Raw genomic sequence first — 24,492 nt, forward strand, 5'->3', positions numbered from 1 at the left:
TCCACACCTAGATACTTCAAAACCTCCTGCCCCTTGACTGCCCTAGGCTATCCAGGGCATCTCATCAGGTGGGGAAGGAACCCCAGCATTATACTTCCAAGGAAGTATGCTCATTCTATATACATATATATGTGTGTGCGTGTGTGTATATATATGTGTATATATATGTGTGTGTGTGTGTGTGTGTATATATATATATATATTTTTTTTTTTTTTTTTGAGACGGAGTCTCACTCTGTCACCAGGCTGGAGTGCAGTGCAGTGCAGTGGTGCAATCTCAGCTCACTGCAACCTCTGCCTCCTGGGTTCAAGCGATTCTCGTGCCTCAGCCTCCCGGGTAGCTGAGATTACAGGCACATGCCACCACACCCAGCTAATTTTTGTATTTTAGTAGACTGGGTTTCACCATGTTGGCCAGGATGGTCTCAATCACCTGACCTCAAGTGATCTGCCCACCTCAGCTTCCCAAAGTGCTGGGATTACAGGCATGAGCCACCGCGCCCGGCTGCTCATTCTATATTTTAAGCCCTTTATTCCAAAGTCTGCAGGGTGGCAATGAGTGTAATTAAATAATCAAATTCTGTTACCAGGTAACTAATGGATTACCCCTCCCAGGTAATACAAAGCATTCGCTCTATTAAAACAGAACACCCTAAACAGGCAATCTAATGACAGGAATTTGGGCACTTTGCCAGGCCCAAGGGAAAGCAAGTTTGGAGCCAAAAAACCTTTTCATGCCCCTCCTAGCATGCCTCTTCTTCCTTTGGGTTTGATATGCACCTTAAACACATCATTGCTTGCACTTTTCTTATTTAACAACAAGCAGTAGAACAGAATGTGGCTTCTTTAAAAAAAATTCTAATGAAGTTTCCAATTCTCAATTAAAAGAAACATCTTTCCATCCATCTATTTATCCCTGCCAAGCATTTGCGTTTTGAAGCTGGAAGTTTCATTATCTGAAATTTGCAGGCAATTACTAGGTCTAGTAACTCCCAAGATGTGAGCATTTTTTCCAACAGTCTGAAGTGAAAAGTGATTTTGAGTGTGTGTGTGTGTGTGTGTGTGTGCGCGCGCGCGGCGGGGGGGTGGGGTGGGGTGCAGTTAGGGAGACAGTCCGCTTAGAAAAGAAAGACGTAATGAAGGCAGGCAGGAGAAGAGGCAGTGGAAACCAGATCCAGCCATATATTTGTCTCATCTGACTTTGCGAGCTCCAGAAGTATTAATGAGCAGCCTTCCAAGTCCCAGGGGAAGCTTTTAGATTTACAGCTTTAAACAACAACTCGCCCTCATTTTGGCACAAAGTCAAACCAAAATTTGTCATAGCTTATAATGCTTGTTAACGAAGAACATCAAAAATTAATGCTCATTAGGGTGCTTGTTAAAATGCACGGTACTCTCCAGTTTGACTTAAGTATAAAGCACCACTTCACAATAATATTACGGCCCAGCAGAGAGAGGAGGCTGTTCAAGTCTGAAGGGTGTTCCCTTGGGACAGCATTAGCCGCAGTGCAAGACTGGGCACCTGTCAGCCTCTTCCTGAACCTTCCAGACAGGTGAGAAAACAGGAAGCTCTCAGAGAGCAAGTGACTGTGGCTCCCACTGGGATGTCTAATTCCACACTCCAGTTTTCCTGTTCTACAATGTTATTTGGTGAAATGAATTGAATTCAATTGCGGTCAGTGGTACAATCAGGTCTTGGCCAAGAAAGAAAGCACTAAAGAAAGAAGGAAGCTCAAGAGCTTAATTTAAGCTCAAAACAAATAAATGGCAGGGGCCAGGACGGTGGGAGGCAGTAAGGAGAGAAGATGAGAAAAAAAGACACAGCAAATAAATTGTTTTAAAAGATAGGGATCAAGGGATAAATAAGAGTAAGACAGATATCCAGATACTGTCATATTCCAAACCAGAGAACACACAGCGAGGATATTACTATTTGTGTGATGATTTATTAATTTTTTTCTTTGCCAATTTGAGGTTTTTAAGACTATTCTTAAAATGTCCAGCAGCATTTCAAAATCATTTGTTCCAGTGGGCCACTGTACGTAAAAACTTGTACTTGAACTCTGGAATTTGTGGCCAGTGCTTTTTAGAGAATCTTGAACTTGCAACAAAGGTACAGAGCAAGGGAGAAAATGAGAGTGAGACAGGAGAATTTGAGCCCCAGCTCTACTACTTAGGGTGGAAATGAATGACCTTGGAGAAGCCACTTCATCTTGCTAAGCCTCAATTTGCTCATCTGTAAACTATTAGAGTGAGCTGTATGAAATTGCCATTTCATTTCTGTAGGTCAAAATGCTCAAATATCAGCAGCTTCACATGGTTCAACCTAATAAAAGGATTAAACAGGATAATATATTTGAAAGCAATTTTTAAAGTCTAAAATGCCAAAGATCATTTAAGATCATCCATAACTGTTGCTACTTCAAGAAAAACATATGCATATGCACTATATTATGCTTCACCAATAGGAGCAGCTAAATCAAATGAAACCTTTCCTCAATATTGCCAAAGGCCTTTCTGATGCAAGATTCAGGATTAGGATAGCTGCAGCCCAAGTCTATCACTGTAAACCAATATTATTGACACTGTTTAAGATTATTTTAAAATGTCCTGTCTTGCTGCAATAGGTATTTAACAAAAAGTATTCAGAGTAACTTCCAAATGGCTACACACACACACCCCCCTCAGCCATCCTCCTCTCTCTCCCCAAATTGACTCAAAGCCTTACTAGCAAGAAATGGTACTGAGTTGTACAAGGAAAAGTCCCCATAATAGCGTCATTCCAAAGTATTGATTATAGCAGGTCAAAGTAGTACCTAGGACAGAAGGCAGCCCAGATAAGTAAGGAAATTTGATAGAGATTATGCAGGTTCTAGAAATCAGAGCAGGTAATGGGACTAGGCCAAGTAGGCAAGCTAGAGCCAGAGCAAAGGAGGGCAGGAAAAGTGAAGGCAACTAGTGGGTCCAAAGCCTGATAAACAACCAGTAACCAAAAGGCCACAAATGTTTGAAGACAAAAAGAGGCGGAAGTTGGGAGCTCTCTAAAAGGCAGAAATGCAGAGGAAGGTAAGTGACCAAATTTCCAGCAACCAAGAGATATAATAGGACAAAGTACAATTCAGATAAAATAGAAATACCCATCCGGGGAAGGATCTAATTTAGTGGCGCAAAATGTTGTTGCATCTCTCATCTTAGGAGATTGTTATGCTTCCTGTGAAGGCAGACATCAATTCTGGCATTGCCAGGCTGGGGCTAACAGGGAGAAACATTTAGACTATATGGCTGTTGTGAAAAAAAGAGAAGGTTAATCAAAAGATTATTTATGATGATGGGGAGTGGGGCGGGGGTATTGGTGGGAAACAGGGCTCTGTATGTAGCAAAAAGAAAGCAATTAGCATTAGAGGAAGTATACAGAAAGCCTGCACACACACGTACTCCTCTGCCAATCAAGCTGTGAAGACTCCGAATCTCTCTGAGGAGCAGAATATGATATTGTATTAGAATAATTGACTTTCCCGTTCAACCTAGATAAGAAACGAATGGCATATTGTACTGGGCACACATCTCTAATAGAGATAATGCCGCCTCCTTTGATAGGTGTATAGCATTGTGTCTGTCCAGCAGGCAATCTGAGGCATTTTTTTTTCTTGTCTTCCTAAGTCTGAGCTTCATTCTCAAACAAACTGACGGTAGGGAATTTCAGTAATGACTTGCTGCCCTGCGTTAGCCCTTTCCTGCTCTGAAAACGCTCCCTCTTTGCGCTTTTTGTTCAGAGACAGTAGTCTGCATTTACATTTGCTGGATTTCATTGTTTCTTCACTCATTGTTGCCCTTCAGAATGTAGCATTCTCCAAACTTGGGATTTTGCTCACTGCATCGTCTTCCAGCTCATTAATGTAAATAATAAAGAGACTGGTTTCCAATGCTGTTCCCTTTCAGAGCCATATTAATAATTCATTTCCAGCTTGACAAAGTCCTTTCGGCAGCTGCTTTGTTTGAGGCTTTGCTCCTCACCGTGGCGATAGGTCAATTGTCTTATGGTGAAGTTGAACCTGAGGGCCTGAGAAGGGCATTTGTATTCCCTGCACGTGACCATAGGGGATTAATATTGTGAGGGGGAAAAGCACCAAGTCCACTTCTAAGGCTCCCTCTGGAGACTTAGCCTCTCGTTCCCGTGTTCTTTCCAAATCTGCTGTTTTTAGCATTAATTATGAAGACAACGAGCTCAGCGCCAAAGTGTAGAAGCTGGATCCTCAGTTATGCACAGGGAATGAAAAGTCTGTCAGTCAAGAGAACAGTATTTGTTCTTTTTCTAGAAGAGAACTTAATGACCAAGTTAGGTCAGCTCAGATTGCCTAGGGCATGCAGTGCTTTATCCAGCATCCTGCACATGGTAGGTGCTTAGATTTCTGCTAACTGACTAACTTAGTTATAGTATCTAGCCATGAAAGTTGTTCCAGGGACAAAGACCGGTGAGGTAGTACCCACCGAAATCATCATGCCCCTCTCCTTTTCCACCAGATATTCCTCTGGAACACCTAGTGAGACATACAGTCTAATACAGGGGTGTCCAAACATTTGGCTTCCCTGGGCCACATTGGAAGAAGAAGCATTGTCTTGGGCCGCACATAAAATACACTAACACTAACCATAGCTGATGAGCTAAAAAAAAAACACACAATAAAATCTCATAATGTTTTAAGAAAGTTTACGAATTTGTGTTGGACCACAGGTTGGATAAGCTTGGTCTAATACAAGAATTGAAGATTTGAAGAGCCACACATAGGGATTGTAAAAGAGCCAGCTATACACTGAAAGCCATGGGCTATGTGACATCAGGTGAAAACATTCTGCAGAGACAACAGTGGCCCTTTTTCAATGGTGTAAGGAAGAAGCTAGATGGGAAAAAGCTAACAGGAGCTCTGAGTGATCAGAGAGCACTGTCCAGTACCAAATTATCCATGGAAAAGTCAGGCAAGAGGAAGTAATCCTGTCAGAGCAGCCTCCATGGAGCTGTCCTGGGACAGCAAGATGCATTAACTCCGACTACAGAACCAGAAAATGGTTTTCAAATGGTTGCCCATGGATTCCCAATCAGCCCAAACCATTCTTTGTTCCCTGAGTAGATGGGAGTCTACCTAGTGTCATATTCAGCCTATACCACCTCCGAGCATACTAAATACAGTTTTTTAGAAAAGAGATGAAGTGAGGCATGGTGGCTCATGCCTGTAATCCCAGCACTTTGGGAGGCCGAGCCGGGAGGATCACTTGAACCCAGGAGTTCAAGACCAGCCTGGGGAACATAGGGAGACCCTGTCTCTACAAAAATAAAAAAAAAATTAGTTGAGCATGATGGCGTGTCCCTGTGGTACCAGCTACTTGAGTGGCTGAGGTGGGAGGATCGCTTGGGCCTGGGAGGTTGAGGCTGCAGTGGTCTGTGGTCATGCTACTGCACTCCAGCCTGGGCAACAGAGTGAGACCCTGTTTCCAATTCATACAAACTAGAAGATAGAGATAAAGCACTTTTCCTTGAGTGATGCATGTTTAGGGAGACTAAGTGCTGGGGGGATCTAGCCCTTTAACAATACCCTCATCCTGATACCCTCTTCCCCCCAGTAGTCTCATCAGGACCTCTTATGCCTCTTCCCTTCAAATCATTGACAGTCTTGCTGCTCTTTACTAGGTGGAAGGGGTAATAGTATGGTTAGTTTAATAAATTTCTGCTAGAATGGGTTACACTTCCCCCAAATCAATGTAACATACTATGCTATAAAAGGCAGTGTAGAATAATGGTTAAAAGTACAGACTCTGGAGCCAGTCTACCTGGGTTTGTAATATTGGCTCTGCCATTCACTAGCTGTGTGTTCTTGGGCCTCTCTCTCTCTCTCTCTGTTTCCTCATCTGTAAAATGAGGATACTAAACATAGTATCTTCCTCATAGGGTTGTTACAAGGAATAAGTGTGTTAATATCTATAAAGCCTTTAGAATAGTGCCTAGTGTATAGTAAGTGCTACATAATTGCTTATTAAAAAAATTTAGTTTATTATAATTGCTTTGAAAGGTTTTCAAAGGGTGATCTTTAATGATGGGATTTCAGGCACTGCAAGAAAATGATATTTTGGAGCACGCCTCACATCACATTACATGGATAACTGTCTATACTAATGAGGCCCTTAGACCCTTAGAAATCTATTCATCCAGAATGGATTGACTGCCTGTGACTCTCCACCTTCAATGATTCTTTTTTGCTGCCCAGTGAACATATCCAGGACACAAGCTAAAAAGCAAAATCGATGGTTTCTATGCCTCTGCATCTCCAGACCTTTGCCTCCCGTCTACCTTTGCAAAGTGCTTACAGGCTAAACACAAATCAGATTCAGCTCCATTAACAGCTCTGCAGATAACAACCTCCAGCCTCCCACTCACCTCCCTGTTCCCTTCTGAACCAACTCATGCTCTGGCCCAACTAGGTAAGAATGTGTTGGCCGTTCACTGGCATGGATCAATCTCTCACAGTCTGTAGGGCTGTGGAGGAAAAGAGTACATAAATGAACTAGAGGTCAGTCCTTGTTTGTGTAAAGTGGCATGTCCAACAGGAAACAGAACCCATTCCTATATGAAGAGATTTTGCTTCATATATAATAAGGCTCCCAGTGGGTAGCCTGACACCAAACGAATAGCTGTAAGAAAACTATCCTTTCATTGTGACCTGAGCAAAGACCAAAGAATGGTGAAATTGATGGGATTTTAATTCTTCTGGGTTTTGTACTAAGTTGAACAATCTTATAAGATCAGGAACCTGGTGGAATACACTAAGAACCTGGGCTTTGGGAGTATTCGGCTCCCTCTCTTTCACAAAGACAGATGACACAGAACTAAATACAACACTGGATTATTCACATTTTGAAGACCCTCACCTGGCAAGCATTTTGAGTGTAGAAGCAAGGCTAACCTGAAACAAACTGAGACATCCTTTTCATCTTTACTTTGTTTCTATCCCCTTGTCTCTCCTGTTCCCAGTACCCTCACATTGACCCCTTTCTTCCTTTCTTTTTTTTTTTTTTTAAGACAGAGTCTCGCTCTGTCATCCAGGCTGGAGTGCAGTGGTATGATCATGGCTCACTGCGGCCTCCACCTCCCAGGCTCAAGCAATCCTCCCACCTTAGCTTCTATAGTAGCTGGGACTACAGGCAGGCGCCACCATGCCCTACTGATTTTTGTATTTTCAGTAGAGATGCAGTTTCACCATGTCACCCAGGTTGCTCCCAAACTCCTGGGCTCAAGTGATCCACCAGCCTCGGCCTCCGAAAATGCTGGGATTACAGGCATGAGCCACTGTGCCCGGCCTGACCCCTGACTTTCTAAGAGTCCTATCTCTGCAAATTTTTCACCTCAAATCTGACCTTTCCATTCAATGAACCATGTTTGGCTATGTATTCTCTACACTCCTCTACTTTGTTCCCCTGGCCTAGCTCATATCCTATTATTTTGTCATCTGTTTTCCAAGATATTAGCAATTTAATTAGCCAAACTGTGTCAGGGCATTAAAGACTGAAAACAAGTTAGCATGTTATGCTTATTTGGTATGGCAGCAACTGTTAGCTGTCCTCCAAAATCTATTCTCCCATATTTTTCCTGGCAAAATGACTAGACTACATTCCCCAGCCTCCTTTGCAATTAGATGTGAACATGTGGTTGAATCTTGACCAATGGCATGTGAGACTAGGTACAGGGCGCCACCTTCAGGTCAAAGCTTTTAAGAAAAAGGTCTTACTCTCCAGTCTGGCTCTTTTCTTCCACCAGCAGTGTCTAGATGCCAATGAGGCCCTAGGGAATTGAGGGGCCACAAAATGGGGAAAACCTGAATCTCAAAATGACTGTGGGGAGGAGAACCACCCTGCTGACTTGAGAACCAACACGGGATTGCTATGTGAGCAAGAAATAAACTATTATATTGAGCTATTACATATTTGGGTTTACTCATTACCACAGCTTAGCCTAGAACACCCTGAGACACCTGGAATATATGCATTCTTACAGACATTACCTATAGACAATATCCTATGTCAAAGTACTGAATCTCTAATAGCAGGAAATTTCAGGTATCATTGATGGAGATTTTGGAGATAGGGCTTTTTGCAAAAACCCTCACATCATCTACAAAGATAAATCATGGATGGATTCAGCCACAAAGCATGAAGGGAGAAGAAGTTGGACCAAGCAAACACCCATTAACTAGAATAGGTTTTGAGGGAATCTGACCACAATTTGCAGAGTGGGATCTCAGCCAGGACAGTTGGGAATATCTAGAGCAGTGTTTATAGCCTCAAACAATAGTCAGAGGGAGGAGAGCCAACTCGGTAGCAAGAACTTCTAGAAAGGTTTCAACCCAGAAGTGAAGCACAGTGTGCATCATCATCATGATATGTCCATATCTTACCAGCTGATAAGGTATCAAAGAAATGGGCCGGGGCAGACTCTAGAAAGAGAAATTTGGCAGGAGTTAGGCAAGGTTCTGCATGTGGACTTAGCCCTAGAGGGAAACAAGGCCAAATTACTGGACAAACTGTACAGTGGGATATCAAAGCAAAAGTAACCTAGAAAGGGGGCAAGGAGCACTGCATTTCAGGGGTGTAACGAACACACAAAGCTCACTCCCAGCTCAGTGTTTCAAGCCCTGTTAAATTCGTCTGAGGTTGTTGATATATTTTCTGCCATTTTAAACATTGATTTAGGAAAGGGGTAGCGGGTGATCTGGGCCTGCAAACAGGGCTCATCGATTCAGTTGAAAGGCACTAGGGAAAACAAAAGCAAGGAAGATGTGGGAGGAACTGACAATTTAAAGATCCATTTTCAGCTAATGTCAGTTCTGGCCAACAAATCTTCATATTAGAAAGGCATGGCTAATGTCAAATCATAGGCGAACAATTAAAAATGCATAACATCATCTTCATTAAGTCGGTACCATTAAAGACCAGAACTATTAGCACATTTAAGCATGCATGACCAGTACCTCTCTTACCAGTTCGTGAGCAAATCCTCTTTGTCCTTGCAAGATTCCACATTAGCCAGATTCAAAGAATTATCCAGCTAATTTTGGCCATGGCCAGAGGTGGGACTGCATCTGTAGAAATTGCTAAAAAAAAAATAGGCTTTCAGTCTCATTTTGCAATAGTGATCATTTCTGACATTGGATTGTTGTACATTTATTATGTCTCCCTCTGAGCCCTTTCACAGCAGCTAAAGTACTCCCTCTGATGGTCTGTAGATTTCACTCACAACTAACAACAGGGCATTGTTCTGTTGAATTTTTCCTCAGGATGCTTCTAACAGCCCCACAAAGCTGGAACCCTGACAGCACTTAGTTCAAGCTTTGATTGAGCTCTTTTGGTCCTTTTTTTTTTTTTTTGCAAAGGAAAAAAAAAAGAAACTGGTATAATCTGTTTTAGAATTTGGAATACACACACGCGTACAAATATACTATGTACATATAAAATATGCATAATTCAGCAACTTTGCTCTCCCTAATTCTGGAAGACTTTGCTTACAGAACACTTTGCAGAATTCAAATCAATAAAAAATGCTGTCTTGCCAACCCAAAACGGGCTTAGATCAGTGGTGCTTACAGAGGAAGGGGAATTGCAATATCCAATCACTGCAACAAGGAAGCTGGCTGCACAGTGTGATATGGCCAGCAAAAGGCCAGCCGCACCATACAAAGTCCTACAATTCTAACCATTCATGTCAAAGAGGTTGTAAGAGCCATGGGAAGAACCTATAGTCATTTCCCCTTGGGTAGCCATGTTCGTAAAGCCCTCGTGACCCTCTCCAACATGCTTCCCCGCCGATAGAGCCTAACTTGTCATCCCTATATTCCATGCATTCTTTCTACTTTACCCCAGAGGCTGTTGTTACTGTCTGATCCCTAAGATGAACCTCCTAGCTTCATCCTGCTTTGTTCCATAACTATAATTTGCCCTACCACAGAAAATCAGTACCCCTTCCCTTTGCAACATCAAAGCAGTTTTCAGACATCAGTTTACAAAATAGTCCTGGGCTGTGATAAAATTTGGCCTTTTTTAAAAACAAAATTAGAAAAAATAGGGTCAATGTAATAAGAGTTTGTCAAAAAGGTAAATGTATTCAGTTAAAAAGCTGTCTATTTTTCTGAGATGATGTCCTTCCTGCTTTTATTTGGGGGCTGGGAGGCATTAAAGCACCCTTCTTTTTATAAAACTATGGTGATAGTAGATGGTGGTTGAGATTCGGCTTGGGTTTTTTATTTTTTTACTTTGCAAAAAGAGAAAGAAAGTATCTGGGAGAGGTAAGGGATAAAGACGTTAACGAGCTCCTTTAAACATATCAGGAATGAGATTAGAAGGGGTCTGTTTCAGTGTGAGGAGGAAACAGAGAGAGGGACAAAAAGGTCAGATGCAGTTCAAACAGCACTGTAAGGTGAGGAACAAGATGGTAGTAGCAGAAGAGAATCTGGAGAATGCTGAAGATAAGCTCTTTTTAAATTCTATACTGAAGTCCAGCCCCAACTGCAGCCCTCCCATTTGCCTAATTACAATGACTCTCAAAAATGCACATCGGGATACATTGCATTGATATCATTTGCAAATAATACTCAAGTTTTATCCTGCTAGCAATTAAATTCCCAATTACCTGGAAGGCAAACACAGTCATGCAAATCATAGATGCAGACTGATTCATATTAGAACTCCAATGGTTATCACTTCAGAACTAGGCAATTTGCATCTCCTTTCCTTTTTAGAGGCTGCAGTGAAATTTACTTCAACTGGACTTTGTGAGTTACAGGACTAAACTCCATTAATTTTCTGAATATAAAATGTTATTTTAGCTTATCTGAAAATTGATCTTCTCCCAAGACTATCCCCTTAATCTTTTTCTCCCTCTACTTCTTCATAAATGTATTATCTAGTTCAGTCCCTATATTATTTATCATCTATTATTATTTATTAATTCACTAACACTATCATATAATTCAGCAATGGAATTTTTGCCGCAATGCTTTTCAATACATTTGCATACTGAATAAAACCATATTGATTCTTAAGGATTTTTATGTGCTAGAAATGCTTGCCACAGACAAATTTGCAAACAAATTTTTATTTGGTTTCTGGAGACATTATTTTGACATGATTTCAACTGACGCCAACAAATCAAACGAAGTTCTGCAACAAATGCCTTCTTAATAGGTTTTGCACTATTTGTTTTAGTTGACACAATTTATTATAATTTAACAGTGTTTCCTTCCTAGGAAAGTCCAAAATCAATAAAAAATGGTGACATATGTTTGTATTTATTTGGAAATACAAATGCAACCAAAGGGCTCTGTCAGTGTACGATTAATAGAGTACAAGATGTTGTGGTTTGGGGCATCTGATTGTCTGTCTTGTAATATGAATTTTGAAACAGCTTGGGATTCCTGCTCCTTGGCTTTCAGGTTAGGATAGAATTTCACATTAATGATAAATCACCCTGGATATGTGGTTTTCTAATTCAATTTGCTGCAACTTAGCTTCAACAGTTCACAAGGGGGGATGTGGGACCACACGTGGGATGAGAAGAACTACAAGCTGGTAATAAAATGTTAAGACAAAAAAAGCGAAGACATTTGAAATGTTATTACTGAGAGAGATGCCAAAACTGGCATTTCTGTCTTTTCTTCCAAATATTATGGTGCACAGGCTGGCAATGGAGAGCCCAAAGCTCAAGGCTGGGCACAGAGGTTCAACATCGAGTTCTCTTCACGACAACCCTCTGGCCTTTTTAGATAAATTTTTCTCCATATTGACAGTTGGGAAATATAATTAAGAATTCCAAGGAGAAAAAGTACTCTGCTCTGGGCCTGACTGCCAACCCTTTCACAAACAGATTTTCAGGATCTGCCTGTCTCTTGACCTAGGTCCAGTCCCTTGGTTCTGTTCTGTGGTCCAGGTACAAGTGAAATTCTATCATAGAATTAAAATATCTCATGGTTAGAAGGATCTGAAAATTTGTCTACTTCAGTGGCTCCCAAAGGCTAGTTTCAGGGACTTGTGCAAAATCCTAATGAAATCTTGCAGGTCTGTAAAACAATAAGGGCAATGTGGTAGAAAGCTAAATGTATTAAAGGACTTTGCTTCACTCTGAGATTATGTCCTTTCTACTTTTGGGGTATGAAATGATGGTGTTTTAAATGATAGTTTGTTTTTTCTTCTCTAGTGTTCTCCTTAGAGGGTGAATCTTCATTTCTGCCTCATATCTACATGGAAAGAGAGCTCCACTAGGAAAATAGGATTGTTATATGTAGCCACATAGGACAAATTGATCCCTCCTCTAAAAACTAACCCTCCCTAAGTATTTTTTACTCCTAATTAAACATCCTGGGTTCCTTATGTCATGACTTGGAGTCCCTTCATCTCACTAGTAATCCTCTTCTGAAAAGACTTATTTTTCAGACTGCAGTCTGAAACCATCCTTTTAAGAGACAGTTTTCAAAAAGGAATCTAATAGTGCAAGTGAAATGTGGTCAGTAACTATTAGAGCAGGCCCATTCCTTATTAGTTTGGGATTCTACACTTCTATAAATATCTTCCCCTATTAGTGATTTTGTCAGTAACTGAATCATCTGGAAGCATATGGCCCAAGCCACTGGAGTTTCCCAACTGTTATCTTGAAATCAAGTGACCATCAAGGTCAAATGTCATAAAAAGGTCAGAGAAGTCACACCCTCATATATGTTTGATACCACCTGGTCCTTAGCTCCTGATTCGGGTCTGCCACCAGTTCCTACATTTTTTTTCCATGGTTATTGAAATTTGATGCTGACCTGATCTGATAATTGGTCTTGCCATGCCCTTTGGTTTCCCTGGAAAGGGATCTTCTGGAATGCCAGGGGAGCTTGACAGTACCCTCAGGCCAAACTGTCACAAACATTTTCCCATTCAGTTTGCTTGTTTGGTGTGTGCCTTTGGCTACATCTATAAAATGCCAAAACATTCAGCTTACTCTGTCAATAAATCAGGCAATTCAGTGGATAAATTTTAGTCAAATCAGTTGTTTATCAGCATGTAGAAAAACATAGTAATCCAAATGAAAAATATAAGAAGGTTACAATGATGTTAACAAAAATTATGTATGACAGATCCTTAACGAGTGGAGAGTAGTTAAGGTTATTAGGAATCAAAGGATACAAAATTTTATTTAGACAGGAAGAATAATTTCAAGAGATTTATTGTACAACATGGTGACTGTAGTTAATAACAATGTATTGTATACCTGAAAATTACTAAGAAAGTAGATTCTAAGTGTTCTCACCACAAAAAAATGATAAGTCTATGAGGTAATGCATATGTTAATTAGCTTGATCTAGCCGTTGCACAATGTATACATATTTTAATTATGCTGTATACCACATATGTATATAATTTTAATTTGTCAATTTAAAAATAATAAGAACAATTTTAAAACATGGGCAAAAAAGATTATTAGGGATTGTTCCTAAGCTTTTAAGGTTGCTGTCATGAAAAGCAAATACATCCATCTTACCACAAAATTTATCTTACTGCCACAGTTGAAGGTAGAATCTTAGGCTATAGGAAACACTGGCATGATCCAATCTGGCAGGTCTTAAATTCTTATAAAAACATGAGAAAAGGACAAAGTAATTCAGAGAAAGGAAATAAAAATTCAGAAGTCATAAGCTAGTTATATCATTGTGTGCCTGCCAGACACCTTGAAACAAAAGCCAGATTCATCCAGAAAGCATTTTCTGATTATTAATCCATAAATTCATATAATACTATAAGAAAACAGGACAGCGGTAAGTTATTATTTTAAATATAACAACCCAGAAGTTATAGGCCTAATCTAAGGATAACAAACTTGGCATTTAGAAACTGAGACACATGAAAGAAATTATCATTCCTGCCTTTTAATCAATTTATAAAGGCTGTACGGCCTCAGTTGCCTCAAAAACAAATCAGTAGCTATTTAGGGTTAAGTATTGGGCTTTTTTCTAACTATAAATGAAACCACAAGCCACATGAAAGCATTTTGACAATGTCATTTAGAAGGAGGTGATAGAAATCTGAGCTTTAACTAAAATGTTCCCTTGTTTTAAATAAATTTACCTTACTCCTTGTTTTAAGTAAATTCACTTTACCTGAGTTCTAATTTAGATATTGATAAAGAAGTTTCATTTACCCTACTTTTTAAAGTAGCTAAGAATATAATGTAAGGAATTTTCATGCTGGAGTAACTTGTATTAAACCATAGCACTTAGTGGTGAGATACAGCATCACACCTATACTTTCGAGATACTATTTAGATCTATAAGAAGAGTGAAGACAAACAGGTTTAGAATAACAGGTTTAGAATAAATTATTTTCCTGAAAAAGGGTAAGAGGAACAGTAGACCTCTGGCAGAAGAAAGAACCCAAAGAAAACACCTTTCCCCCACCCCCAAATAATCATGACATCAGTGCCATCTAAGAAATGTCTTCTTGATACCTACCTTTCTCCGTATTTTTAACATTCCACTCAGTGGGGTACAAGGAGGGAGAAACTCATGGGAACACATCCTCAGCATTCTAATGTAAGGCAAAAGCAAAATAGCATTTATCTTATAGCCAACATTGTTGGAATATATCTATTTGGTCAAGCAGCGGATACTGAGAGAGTGTTAACATTAAAGACATTTGCTGTCCCAAAGCCTTTTGTGTACTGAAAATGAGTTCCATTCCTAATGGGTTGTTAAGTGTAAAGCCAGAAAAAAAAAGTGGCTGACAGAATTTGGAGCAGAAGAAATAGAAATGACTACAATAGAAAGATGCTTAATAAAACTGTTGAAAAAAATATTTTGAGAATAATTATCTTACTGTCAATTTGCTTATAATTTTCATGGTTGAATGGGCTATGATAATTGTACCTTTGCTTCTGTTCCAAAGTAATGCCAATTATTATGTTTTGCAGCTATTCATCATGTTTACCATTCACTTGTATCAGTCAATAGGCCCTTTTGATTTCAGTATAAGTTATGTGGAAATCAAAGTTTGGGATTACCAAAAGGTTTTTTCCTTTCCCACCTGGAAACCACTTACCTACAAGCTTGATTGAATCCTAGTGAGGTCACTTGTTTCTCAATAAGACCCTACGAAAGACTACTTTGGCCTGAGGCCCTTCCTCCTCTGCCCTGGCTCCTCGCACTTTTTCCTTCAACTGCCTTTTGTTCCCTGCACTTTTTGAGCTTTTACCTCTCCCGGTTGTTCAGGAACCTAACCTCCCCTCCAAACCGAATGTTTCAACAACCCTTTTCTCTTTAGTGTTCTCTTCCCTCAGGGTCTTGCTCTCTGATTTTCAAGATGAAGACAAAATATTCTATAATAGAACTACCTAGTAAGGGGAATTTAGCATAACAGTTAAGAGTTCCAGCTCCAGAGTTAGATTGAAATGTGTTAGAATTTCTCTTGTAGTGTCCTTGTAAGGTATGGGCTTAGAAAAAAAAGGAAAAACAAATAAAAAGAAAAAAGGAAAATTTAAAAATAAACTTTAAAAAATTGTCTTGTAGTAGCTGAGGGATTTATAGACAAACTACTTGAGCACTCAGCCTCGGTTTTCACATCTCTAAATGACATGTTTATTGACAGGAATAACTACAGAAAGGTAAGAAAGTGCCTGATTCTCTGATTTTGGCTTGAGTATCTGAGTTGTGGGTGGGGAGATAATGAGTTTTGAAGATTCATGGTTTGTGGTGCCTGTGCGTCATCAAGAGCGCTGCCCCTGTGTCAGTTGAAAATGCTGATTTGGAGCTCAAGAGAGAGGTCAGAGCTGGAGATACAGGCTAAAAGGTCATCAGCCTATGCTGATTATATAGAAGTAGATGGGATTGTCTGGGGTAAAGGTGCCAAATGAGAAGCACAGATGGCCATGGTCAGGGCTCTGAAGAACAGCAACAATTAAGTGGTGATTAGAGGAAGAGGACCAAGCACAGGAAACTGAGAAATGGCCATACAGAAGAAGAACCAGTAGGGATGCCATGTTGGTAACCAAAGGAGTAGATAATTTTGAAAATGAGGTAGTCAACAGTGTGAAATGCCATAGAAGTGTCAGCTGAGACGACAAAAAAATATTAGTTTATTGAATTTGACAGGTAGGAGTCAATGGCATTTGCCACTCTTCTGGTTGGGTGGTGGGGGAGAAGCATAACTCTTAGACGCACATTTTGAGAGACTATAAATTTCTTCTAACACATATGGAAAGCGGTTTCTCAGTAGACTCCAAGAATATGTTGCCATTAGAAGTGATCAACAGGTGCTAAGCAGACGGCCCTGGAGATGAGAGCCCAACAGTCTGAATTGGCTACATCCACAGAAAACATTTAAGAAGGGAGCTTTGTTTAAAAAGATTAAGCAATAGCTAATGACTCTGGGAATGTTGCCTCTTACTATGTAAAAGGAGAAGCTGGTTTGTGTACAATGTGGTTAATAATTAATTAAAACTTTAAGTCTCTTGCTGAACACGCTGATTATAATATAGTATAGGATTAAATAATCGTGTTTGTTTTAACCTCAATTTTAGCCCACCCAAAATAGTGAAGTCCATTATGTAAACTTCAGACTGCTAATTTAGACTAGAACAAGTAGAAAGTACCTTTTCCTTAATTCAATGGAATCAATTAAATATATAGGGCTGCAGGCAACATTGCTGAATCTCATAGCCTCAAGCTCTTTTCCATAGGGCTTCCTGTGTGAACTAATACGTGAAGCTAGGTTAAGCTTGTTGAAATGAAGAAACGGTCTTGTGGGGAGTAGTTGAAAGAATTGGAGATATTTAAACTGGAGATGAGCTGACTCCAAGGAACATGACACATCTTCAAATACGTGACATAAAAAAAATTTGAAGGTTCTTTGTGACCCAAAACCATTCAAAGACCCTTAAGTACAATCTTAATAAATATAAATTTGCAGTCAGTTAAGAAAAGTTCTCATTAGTAATAGCTGTTCAAAGATACATAGGCCACCCAAAGAATTAGTAAGTTTCCCACCACAGGAAGTATCCAAGCCAAAGTTAAATGGCCATTTGTCTCAGATGCAATAAAAATGATATAACTGGATTAGTTAGGATTAGATTCACTTGTATATAATAGAAAGAAAGCAAAAGATCAGAAAACTCAACAATGGCTAAATAATATAGAAGTTTATTTTTCTTTCATGTTAAAAGTGATTTGGAAGTGGGCAGTCCGAAGCTACAGGGTAACTCTCTAGTGTCATCACGGACCTGGCGTCCTGTCTTTCTGTTGTATCATCCTATCCCATGTCTTCTACCCACAAGGATACTTCATGGGCCCATGGAGTTCCAACAACATGTCTTTACTATAGGCCTCAAAAAGGAGGAAAGGAAGAAAACCAAAAGAAGCCCCTCCTGAATGTGTCCACTCCCTTTCAGAAACCTCCCTGGAAGTCCCACATGACACCTTTGCTTACATATTATTGCCTAAAAGTTAGTCTCATGGCCTTGGCTAGCTGCAAGGAAGGTCAGAAAAACAGAATTATCTTTGATTCTGGGTAGAAATGTGTTCATCTAAAAATAGCCATTCTGTGCCTGAGGAGAAAGAGAAGAAGAGATGTTGGAGTAGGCAATAGCCATCTGTGGCACAACAGCCATCTGACGAGTTGGAGCTTAACAAAGTTTAAGATTCTTTCCAACCCTTAGATTGCGTGAGCTCATAACAGGATTATGCATCAAGAGAACTGCTTTCAACATACTCTTGATCTGGGAGGCAAGACTGTCCTTATGTGTATCCCCACCATCTGTGTAACTGGTTCCCGGCATTAAATTTCCTCTGTTTTAAACACTTACAGTGGTTTTCTATTTTTCTGGTTGGACCCAGATTAATGCAGTGCCTGAAACTATTAATCTTATTGTTAAAATCTGCTCTCTTTAGAGAGTCTCTGAGGGAATAAGATATAAAATAAGCAGGTTTTAGTGAAAATAATTGGATAAGGAGAGATACAGAGACTGGAAGCAATTTCTTAGTAGGGGAGGAAAGCCACCAGAGCTTTCAAGGCAGCCAGGAGAACAACTATTCGTTCAAATACCAAATATTTACTGAGCAGGCACTACATGCCAGGCACTGTTAGATGCTAGAAATAGAATGGTGAACAAGACAGACATGGTTTCTGGCCTCGCGGATCTCATGGATCATAGAAAAATGAGAGATTTAAGAAGTATAAGACAATTAAGAAATCAGAGTTGACACTGAGGACGTTAGGCCATAAGCAAACTTCAAAAAACTGATCCTCTGGCCTTTGCTTTGATTCATAAAACAAATTAGGAGCATGGGGGCTATTCCGAAATGTCTGAGGAACACTGACCTTGAAACTGTTTTCCTCCCTCTTCATGCCTTCCTTTGTGATTCCTTAAAGGCGGTGTTCTTCCGTGTTCACAATTTTCCTTTCCTGCTCTCCATAATTCTTCCCTCGCCTTGTATTGGGTTATGTAGCTCTGTGTCAACCCATTGTAAATATTGCTGCATTTGCAAGTATAATAACAAATTCCATGCAACTTTGCCTTTCCATATTGTCTGACAAGAGGCCATTATTGTTTTAAATTTGCACTTACATACTGTAATATTTGCATTTTGCATTTAATCACTGTCACATTTTAGTGACGGGAAGTGGAGCTGGGGACAACAATTGATATTATGTATCTCGACCTGAAATAGTACCCGCAGATGGGATGTTGCCTGGACCCATATAGCCTTCAGTGATTTATAACTCAATGATCATAATGTGTCTGTTGACCTTCCAGACAGTTCAGTAATCATTGTTTTGTACCTAACTTGCTTGAAATCTAAAACTACTTCATCCAAGCAAAAGGAAGCAAGCACTGTATTTAAAGGAAGTCTCCATTTTAAATGGCTTTGACAACCTCCTCCCAGTAGCCTTTTCAAAGTTGCCCGACTCCTCCCTTGCTTGTTTCTTGTTTATCTTCCTCAGTCATAATGCACAGTTTGGACTTGACTATTAGTATTGCTTATTATATTCTGCCCTGTATCATGAGTTCCTCATCTTTCTGCAGGTGAATTGTAACCAATTTAAAGACAGGACCAGGTCTTTTAATTCATGTTTGGTTAATGACACCATATTCCTCCCCCTCCTCCTTTTTTTTTTGCCTCTGTTTTCCTTTTGGTAGGCCTTAGATTTTATCCAACCCCCTACTCCTCCACACACAACACTCTAGCTTTCCTACTCCTAGGGTCTGCCACCAACTAACCTTGTGACCTTGGTCAAATTGCTTAACCTCTCAGAAACTGCTTTTCTATCCATAGAATGGAGTTGACGCCTACCTACCTCTTGGTGCTAAGGCTGGAATGAGGAAAGGTAACCTTTTAAATAACAGTTAGAAGAGAACCTAGCACATAGAAGGAATTCAGTTAGTCTACTTCTCTTCTCCCTGACCCACAGTCTACCAAAAAACTCAATCTATTCTGAGACCCATGCCCTCAGAGTCCTATCCTCTGTGAATGTGACCACCCTAGTAAGTTAGTGCATTACCCCTGCTACATGGTATATGTGTATTTTATTTATATTTTTATTTTTAATGTTTTTGAGATGGTATGTTGCCCAGGCTGATCTCTAATTCCTGGGCTCAAGGGACCCTCCTGCCTTGGCCTCCCGAAGTGCTGGGGTTACAGGCATGAGCCACCACACCCAGCTGTATGTGTACTTTAAATGGAGTTCCATCTAGTAGAATGTAAGTTTCAACTGAGGCCAGGCAAGGTGGCTCATGCCTATAATTCCAACACTTTGGGAGGCCAAGGCAGGAGGATCACTTGAAGCCAGGGGTTCAAGACTAGCCTAGGCAAAATAGTGAGACCCTATCTCTGCAAAAAATTTAAAAATTAGCCAAGTGTGGTGGCACATGCATGTAGTCCCAGTTACTTGGGAGGCTGAGGCAGGAGGATCGCTTGAACTCAGGAGGTCGAAGCTGCAGTGAGTTATGATCATGCCACTGCACTGCAGCCTGGGCAACAGAAAAAGACACTGTCTCAAAAAAAAAAAAGTTTCAACTGAACTGACACCTGAGCACACTACGTAGATCCCTTCCTGGTATCTTCTGTCATGACACCCATTGCATTCATATTCATCATAGCACATAGCACAATTTAAAGTGAATCACTTCTGTGTCTCTTTACATGTTTATTGTGTCTCACCCAATAGGCTGTACACTCAAAGGCAAAAGCCACATCTGCTTTAATTATCAGTGAATTTCCAGAACGCAACAGAGTGCTTGGCACACAGCAGACAATATTTTTTGATAGATTGGTGGGTAGCTGGAAGGATAAACAGATGTAGTAAGTAGATACAGTTAGAATAAATGAAACATGGTGGAAATTTCAGGCTCAGTAGCCAGGTGGTACAGTAATATTGGGCGGCGGACAGGTTATTTGCCACCTCAAATTGGGTGGAGATACACTTCCTTGAGGAGTAAGCGTTAGGAATAGGTTAACTAAATGGAGCAAATGGGTGTATAGAGATGGTAGGCAAGATGCTGAGAATTTGCCAAGACATTGTGTCTAAAGGCACAGGAACTTTCAAAATATAATGTTTATTATCAAATGCATTTTATGCAAAAGCGCCAGAACAGACCTGCCAAATATTTCATCTTGTTTTTTCCTTTGTCTTCTCTGTGCAGAATCTAGTATTAAAGCCCAGTTGCTCTGGCCTCCATATTCTAGCAAAAGTTCTTAGCTTCTGAAGTGAAAAATACACCGCCACCAACCTGTCACAGCTGAGGGATCAGAAAACAAGTTAGGTTTTTGAGCTGTCAGGTTGAAAAGGATTTGTAAGCCCCTTCCCACCTACTCTCTGCTATGAAGATGGATTTCCAGAGGTTTGAGAGAGATTTGTACTATGGCTTTGAGGTTTACAAAATGCCACCATCCAAGGAGTTTGAATTATTCCTCTCCTGTATTTCATTTGTAATGTACCCTTGCCAGCATAACGAGTACTAGAAGGGCATTTGAACAGTAATAAGGCCCTTAACACTTGTGAGCAGCTATTTCCCTTGCAATGCAGTTGTTGTGCTGAAGGAAAATAACCAGTAGCAAAATGGGTTAAGCCCTTTCTTCCAAAATCTAATGCCACTTGGTTTGTAGTTAGGAACCAGTGCCCTGAGTGATTCATTCCTGAAAGATGCGAAATTTAGGATTTTCAGTTAAATATTATGAATCTGCTCTTTCTCTTCCCGATTTCCCTACTCCCGCCTCACTGTGAGGGGGGAATAATTCACTCAAGAACTCGCAAATTGGAGAACCCAGTGGAGCCAGTTTTTATTTCATCTCTATGTATCGTCTGTGAGACCTCTGGCAAGTCACTTAGCCTCTCTGAAACTCAGTTTTCTCAAACATAAAATGAGAACAATACCAATACCTACTTATTAGGAATTTTTTAAAGGTTTTAAAAGAACATCTGTGAAAAATATATAGCACTTTCTGGCATAATCTAAGTACTTCACAAATGTTAGCTAAGTTACTGCTAATTTAACCAAGTACTTCTAAGTAGAGTTACTTAAGAGACTGCTTTTGAATGGTTGTTCCGAGACTATTTAACATCCTGCCTTATTAGAGAATGATTTCTAATTGGTATACTAATATTTACTTATAAATGAGTATAACTAAAGTGCTTGAAATGTTGTCCTTTTGTTAACATTATTCTTCATTTGCTTTCTTTATAAATAGAATAAAAGAAAACTTCATTCAGCCAACAATCTTAGTATCACTACAAATACCAGTTAACAATATTGTACTAAATTTTGATTTTTCAAAGTACTTTTGGGCGTTTAAACAACCAAAATGTTATTTTCATGGTTTCTTGCTCAAATGCAAACAAGAATTTTCTCGAAAGGGGTCCACAGACTGCCAGTGGAAACTTGACACTCAGCCAAGTCTTAATTCAGAGTCAATAAGTAATACCCCTATGCCTAGGTAGATGTGTAAATTTTCTCCACATGATAAATAAGCAGACTGTGATTTCTATCAAATCAATCTTGGTTTGAGTCAGTCCTTCTCTAATCAATAAATCTGGATGTGCACTGAAATATGAAGTCAATATATGCAGTGTTGTATTCACTTTAAACTCCTTCATCAAAAGTACCTAGCAATTTTTCTATTATTGCCACAAATTCAAAATACCAGGTTTTTTCTTTTTCGCTTAACTACCACTCTAAAGGGCAATAAGTTTCTGGGTCCTGAAAAAGTTCTTGCTTGGCTCTGGTTAGAAATCTACATAGATTATCTGACCCAATCAATGCAGTAGCTACAATTACATTGGAACTGCACTATAAAGCCAAATTGGGTATGAGGCAATATCAGAGGAAATTGTGGTGTTTGAAAGTTATTGCTGGGATATTTGCAGTTTTAAACTAGAAATTCTAAGAAGTTGGAGGCTTCTGGGTAATGTAGGAATTATAGAGAAAGGATCTGCCATTTTCCAGAAAAGGTCATGGGCCTTCCACTGCTTCCCTTAATAATACTCCTTTTCATTGTATGTATGTATGTACAAAGCCAGGCTCATCAATGCCTGCAAATCTTGACAATTTGATAAGTTTGTGCAACTTCCTCAGAATTTTTAAACTGATGGAAGATCCCTGCCAGCTCATTCCTTCTCTGCGCTTCAAACAATCAAATTCAGCCCTCTTCACTTCCTTCTACACTTGTTTCTATTTAGTAGCTGCTCCTGACACCCTTTAGTAGGGGCTGTGGGATGTTGTGGAGATCAATTCTTGCCATCAGCCAGTACAACCACCACAAAGCTATATGTGACCAGGATCTGGGTCTATTCTAAACTTACTCAACTCAGAAAGGATTGTCATTCATTCTAAGTTAAATCTTACTCTGTTGTTAATATGTGTATTTTGAACTGTTAAGACTCCTAGCTCAGGGGTTCTTATACTGGGGTCCATGAATAGATTTTAGGGGGTCTGTGAATTTGGATGGGAAAAATTACATCTTTATTTTACTGACTTTTAACTATAACTTAGTGTTTCCTTCAACTATGAATGTATAAATCATAGTTAATATTAGCAGCACCTGTGACTTTGTCACCAACAAAAATCATAAAATTTTTTATATCACATTACAGGTGTTGTATTAATAGATATCTCAAAATATCATTTAGGATCACTGCCACTTCAAAATCATCATAGTTATTAAACCAATCAGTAGACCTTATTACTTGGAAAACTGCCTGCTGCCTGCTTTTGTAGCTCAAGTTTTATCGGAAGATAGTCATGCTAATTCACGTATATATTTTATCTTTGGCTGCTTTCATGCTGCAATGGCAGAGTTGAGTAGTTCCAAGAGACTATATTGCCCACAAAGCTAAAAACATTTATTATCTAACCCTTTAGAGAAAAAGGTTGCTGACTTCTGATTTTAACATACTAATATAGAGGCACATATATTATTATGTTACAACCTTTAAAAATTATTCTAACTATATTTCAAAATAATTGGTCTCCTTTTAATTCTATGGATTTCATTTTATTTAATTAAAAACATTATTCTGAACAGACTTCCATAAGCCTCACCAGACTAACAAAAAGGTCCATGGACTTAAAAAATGCGAGGACCTCTCGACTAGCTTGAGAATCAATCTCAAATTTTATTAGTGAGCATATAGACTTAGTTTGTGGACACCTCTTTGCCCCCGAACTAAAGGCAAATAGACTTAACTACTTACCTGGATTTTCCTTTGCTCTTCATTTTACTTGGATGCCTTGTTACCCTAATCTTGCTTTATTATGTGTTATTGTGTCAAATAATTCATTTACTCAACAATTACTAACTGAATGGATACTATGCACAAGGCACTGGAGATATGGCAGTAAACAAAACAGATCAATCCCTGCCCACAGAGAGCTTGCTTACATTCTAGCTAGGGGAGATATACACTAAAAGAAGTAAGTAAAACCATAATATTTAAGATGATAAGGGTATAGATGAACATAAAGCAGAAAAGATTAATGCACTTTGAAATGGGAAACGGGAAAGGCTTCATAGAGAAGCTGCTTTTGTGCAAAGACTTGAAGGAGGTGGGGGAGTGAGAAGTCATGGGAACTGGGGATGGACATACTAGGCAGAAGGAGCAGCTAGTGCCAAGACTCTGAGGGAAGAGCATGCCTGGCATCCTCCAGCAAGCAGGGCAATGTGATTGGAATAGAAATAAGCCAGGGATAGTGAGTAGTAGAAGATCAAGGTATAATGAAGCCAGGAACTCTCAACTCTTTCTGGTTCTCAGAATCACCTGAGGAACTATGAAAAACTGCAGACACCTGGGCCACACTACATATTATCACTCCTGGAGATATGGCTTCATTTTATTTGGGAGTGAGGACCAGACATTTTTTAAAAAGTTCTCCAGGTGATTCTAATGTATAGTAATGATTAAAAACTACTGGGGTAGGGCCATAGGCCATTG

General features: G+C 39.6%; 2 long non-coding RNA genes across 2 annotated transcripts in view; one reads left to right on the plus strand and one right to left on the minus strand.

Annotated features, from left to right (window-relative positions):
- Positions 1-19,676, minus strand: part of LOC107971136 (uncharacterized) — a 156,409-nt gene extending 136,733 nt beyond the window's left edge. Inside the window, exons 1-2 of the long non-coding RNA XR_010154779.1 lie at positions 14,526-19,676; positions 9,024-9,137 (exon numbers count right to left, since the gene is read on the minus strand). This is a non-coding gene — a long non-coding RNA (uncharacterized LOC107971136). The remainder of the gene's footprint in view (positions 1-9,023; positions 9,138-14,525) is intronic.
- Positions 1-24,492, plus strand: part of LOC107971137 (uncharacterized) — a 130,258-nt gene that overhangs the window by 16,295 nt on the left and 89,471 nt on the right. The gene's annotated exons all lie outside the window — the stretch shown is intronic.

This window comes from Pan troglodytes, chromosome X (genome assembly GCF_028858775.2).
Source record: "Pan troglodytes isolate AG18354 chromosome X, NHGRI_mPanTro3-v2.0_pri, whole genome shotgun sequence".
NCBI classification, from domain to species: domain Eukaryota; kingdom Metazoa; phylum Chordata; class Mammalia; order Primates; family Hominidae; genus Pan; species Pan troglodytes.